Raw genomic sequence first — 4865 nt, 5'->3', positions numbered from 1 at the left:
GGGGGAAGAAGGTGAAAAATTATATATATATATATATATATATTATATATATATATTATATTATATATAATATGTGTGTGTGTGTGTGTTGTTTGTGTTTTATATTTTTTTTATTTTTTTTTTTATTTTTTGTGGGGTTTTTTTATATATTATAATATATATATATATATATATTTTATATAATATTATAATTTAATATCATGTGTGTGTGTGTGTTTTGGTGTGTGGTGTGGTGTGTGTGTTGTGTGTGTGTGTGTGTGTTTGGTGTGTGTGTTGTGGTGTGTGTTTGTACACTACACGGTACAAAAGCAAGAGCAAACCTATATTCAACCTCGATTCAAGGGGCCCGATGCCTTTCTCGGCCAAAACAAAGGACACAAAAGGGCACAAAGACAAAGGCCAGAAAGTACGTCCGCCGGGAAACGGGCGCAGTGGCCGACCGTGAGCCATTCATCCTCGGCGGGGATGACCCCATCTTCGACCGGGTGGCCCACAGCAGGACCCCGGCTCGTGCGCGCGGGTCCCCGGTTGGAAGATCCTGAGGGCCCGGGGCCCCCACGCCTGCGGGAGGCTCCAGTCGCCGCGCGCGCAAATAACGACCCTTTTTTGGGGGTGTTCGTGTATCACCATTTGTGTGTGTGTGGTTTTTGTGTGTTTGGGGTGTTTGGGGGTGTGTGTGTGTTTTTTGGGTTTTTTTTTGGTTTTTTTATAAAATATATATATATTATATATTTATATATTTTATTTTATGTATAATTATATTGTTAATTGAATTTATATATTGTGATTATTATATATGTTTAATTAAATTTTTATTTGTTTTACAAAAATGGGATATTTTTAAATATATGTATATTTTTATTTTTATAAAAAAAAAACCACCACACACCACACACACAAAAACACCAAAAACCCCACACCACACAAAACAAAAAAAAAAAAAAAAAACAAAACAAAACAATAAAAAAATTTAAAAAAATAAAAAAAAAAAAAAAAAACAACTATATATATATATATTTATTATATAAAATATTATATATATATAAAAATATATATTTTTATATATATATTTTTATATTTATTTTAATCTATTTGTGTGAAAAATTTTTTTATTATGTTTTTATATAAATTTTATTAAAATTTTTTATATTATATTATATATATATATATATTTAAAAATTTTAATATTATACAAAAAGTATTTCATTATTATACAAGTCTGTGTGCGTGCATGGTCACTACTAAAAAAGGGGGATATCAAATTTGCGCTTGCCCACGACAGCAAAAATCCATGATTAAAATCATAAATGTCGAACAATAAAATTCATTTTCAAATTTTTTCAATCCAACTCGCGACTCCTCGTGTTCACGAGGAGCCCAGTCACCATCGCTCAGATGGGTTTCCCCTTTTTTCCGTTTGGGATTATCATAGTGAAACTCCATCATGAGGGACGTGGGTCCCCCGTGCTCCTCGCCCAGCGGGAAGCCCGGCGTGCTCGGGGAACTTTCGCCCCGCAGCAGAAGAAAAGGAAAATAGTGGAGAAAAAACGCCTTGTACTACTGAAATTAAAAGGGGCTGGTCTTTTCTTTTTTAATTTCAATTATTTTTCCCCTTTTTTTTATTGCTATAGTGCTATCATTAGAATTAGTATGGTGGAAGTGGGGAGTAGTAGTGACCTTTTATAATTATTCCTACTCCTGTGTACTAGTATTTCTACTTTTAATAACTAGTGTCAGTACTACTACACTTTTATATCATCATCATATCATTACTTTACTATTATATTATCTTTATTACTATATTATTATTTTTTACTGTTATAAATATTTTGGTTACTAAAAGTAATAGTTTATTTGATAATCATTATAATTATCGTTTTTCCCTTTTAATGTTTCTGTTACCGTCATAATTTTTTTATCGTGTTTTTTATACATTTCTGTAAAAATTATTTCCACTTCGTTTGTCCACATATATTGCAATTACTCCCCCCAGGTGCTAAAAAAGTACTTCTCCCCTTTTTTTATTCCTGTATCATTAAATTATAAAAAATATTATAAAATCCATCAATTTTTAAAATTATAAAAATTTTAAAAATATATATGTATTTCTTCTTTTTGTCATAGTCTTGGGTTTCTTTTACGCCGGATGCCCTTCCTGCCGCCACCCTCCCCAAACACCCAGTTGGGTGGGCAAGGGACACTCCCCCTGGATTGTGGCCCCCCATATCGGAGGTGTCCCGGGGGGGAAGTTCCTTGCCGTTGGAACAACGCCCGGTCGGTGACTCGAACTCTCGATCTCATATCATGGCATCCCATGCTCTAACCACTCAGCCACCACGGCCTGAAATTTAACATTATTCCAAAATTTATATTCTCCCATTTTCATACATACTTTGGGGGTCTTTACCTTTAAGCCCATGCCCATGCTTAAGAGGGCTGCACTTATACCAAGACACGGGCAGTTGGGCCGTAGCATTGGGCGCCCCCCACGTCCCGCCCTTCTCAAAAAGGCGCTCACTTCCGAGACGTGGGGATCGTACAGCAAAATTTTGGGGCACGTGCCCCCGTTTCCCTTCTGGATGACGGGACGTACTGTGGATTCGGAAAGCGCGAAATGACGGGGGGTTTTTGGGGGGAGACAAGAATATTCACCCTATGGAAGAAAAAAATCACACTCCCGTTGAAAAAAGACAAAATTTGGGTTTTTACAAAAGGGTGCTTGCTTCTTGTATCTTACTCCAATAATTGGTTCTTCCCCGGAGAGCGTGGGTTTTTTAATCTTTCCCAGTAAGTGTTGAAAAATCGTCCGGGATGGTTACCTGGGGGGAAAGGGGAAATGAAATGGTCCCTGGGGAAAGGCAAAGTAGCCAAAGAATGCTTGCTTCACTGATTTTAAGGATGCGCGCCCAAAGGGGCTCAACTAATTGTTCTACAAAATGGAAAAATTATCAATCTAAACCGCCTTCTTAACATGGGCCCTAAAAAATCCATTTTCTTTTTGCATCAAATTTTTGATTCTAGTGCATTAATGATTAAAATTTCACTGGTGTGTTATGGAGGAAAGCTGAAAATTAACAAAAAATTTAAAAACCCAAAGGTTTTTAGATCCCTTTTTGGAACCCAAAAACCTTCTTTTAAATTTTAAAGTGTTATTTTTTTCCCTTTTTGTATAGACAATTGTTTCACAAGGGAAAGGTTTCTAATCCATTTATGCTGATGAAAATGAAAAAAAATAGAAATGGTAAATATGGACGTGACAGTGTGTAATGCCCTTACGTTTGGAGACATGACTTCCCAAGTGCGCACGTCCTCGCCCACGGCCGACTGGTTGAACCGCGGCTCCATCAGGTACATGCTTTTTGTCCCTCGCTCGTCGTGCATCTTCACTGCGCCTTCCTCGTCGGGGTCCTCGCGTCCGTACGCCCAGATCAGCCGGATGGTGTCGCTCTGACGGGGAGGAGCACAGCGTTCATGTTTGCCTCAGTGCGGTGTTAAGAAACTGCTGGTTACACATGATAAATATCTACCATACAATTATATATATGAAAATTATATCTACACTAGCATATAACACTTATATTTTTTTTCTTAACTTCTAATAATCATACACAGAAAAACTCACTCGTAACCCCCATCCCCCCCGCCCTTGCGCCCACCCCAGACACCCACCGTGAGCTTTCGGTCTTCTTCGGCGTCACAAGAGTCCAAGGGTCGCGAGAACCGCAGCACAGTGTGGGTATCTTCTGGTATCCTCCCAGAAGCTCCACATCTTGTGATTTGTCAATCTGGCGTGGTGTAGTCCGTGGCATAGCGGTCCTGTCAGAAGCAATGAAAATCATCATCAGAATGTTAGATGATGCCAAGTACAATATGAAATTTCTCTTCACTGACATGCATCGATTTCTAAGCCTTGCTTACAGCAACTTTGAACAATTTCGCTGACTTACTTGCTACATGACTTAGAGCAATTTTGATGTCTTACTTGCAACATGACTTAGAGGAATTTCGTTGACTTACTTGCAGCATGACTTTTCCGTCGTCTGCGACCCAGCCGAGCACGACGTCGGCGCCCTTCATACCGCCGTTGGGGGAGAAGCCGAGGCCCACGTACCCCTGCGTCCTCACCTGCAGGCACGGGCGGGTCTTCGTTATCAGCACTGGAGGTCGGTGTGTTATTTTGGTAACGTGTGTTGGTATGTGTAAGTATGTGTTAGTGTGTTAGTGTGTGTGTGTGTGTGTGTGTGTGTGTGTGTGTGTGTGTGTGTGTGTGTGTGTGTGTGTGTGTGTGTGTGTGTGTGTGTGTGTGTGTGTTTTGTGTGTGTGCGTGTGTGTGACAATATTAAAAAAAGGATATCAAAATGCATTTAGCAGCAGCCTTGAACGCTCTTGCACTCCCCTGTTAAATTTCGCAAAATCTGAATTCACTTTCAGATTTTGGAAAATAGAATATAATCCACTTAAGATTTCGCGCAAAGGCCGTCACACTTCTAACCTGAACTTCGAAGATGACTTCGTCGTCCTTCAACTCCCACAGCATGACGTAGGCTTCGTCTGGTCCAAGGCAGCTCGGTGAAATGAGCTCCAGGGGCGGAAGGGAGTTTGGGCGGCGCCAAGGGGCTGGCTGCGGAGGAACGACGAGGAGCAAGAAAATGATGGCGATCAAGATGATAACAGCAATCGCTGTAATTCCTCTCTTTATTGGTGTCTTACCAACAAAGAGAGGGATTATAATGATGATGTAATGGCGCTGGTGATGACGTTGACAATGTGGATAATGATGGTGATAATAATAGTAATAAGAGTAGTAGTAGTAGTAACAACTATAGTAAAAATAATAATATTAATAATAAATACACAAACAATAA

At 39.3% G+C, this 4865-nt stretch overlaps 1 long non-coding RNA gene across 1 annotated transcript; it reads right to left on the bottom strand.

Annotated features, from left to right (window-relative positions):
* Positions 1-3783: 3783 nt before the first annotated feature.
* On the bottom strand, positions 3784-4564 carry LOC119578858. The gene is made up of 3 exons (XR_005229224.1): positions 4493-4564; positions 4018-4125; positions 3784-3816 (listed from the first exon to the last, which is right to left on the bottom strand). It is a non-coding gene; the product is annotated as an uncharacterized LOC119578858 (long non-coding RNA).
* Between the last annotated feature and the right edge of the window lie 301 nt (positions 4565-4865).

Source organism: Penaeus monodon, chromosome 1 (assembly GCF_015228065.2).
Source record: "Penaeus monodon isolate SGIC_2016 chromosome 1, NSTDA_Pmon_1, whole genome shotgun sequence".
Taxonomy (NCBI): Eukaryota; Metazoa; Arthropoda; class Malacostraca; order Decapoda; family Penaeidae; genus Penaeus; species Penaeus monodon.
The sequence above is the reverse complement of the archived record's forward strand: the minus strand, read 5'-3'. Positions and strand labels throughout refer to the sequence as shown.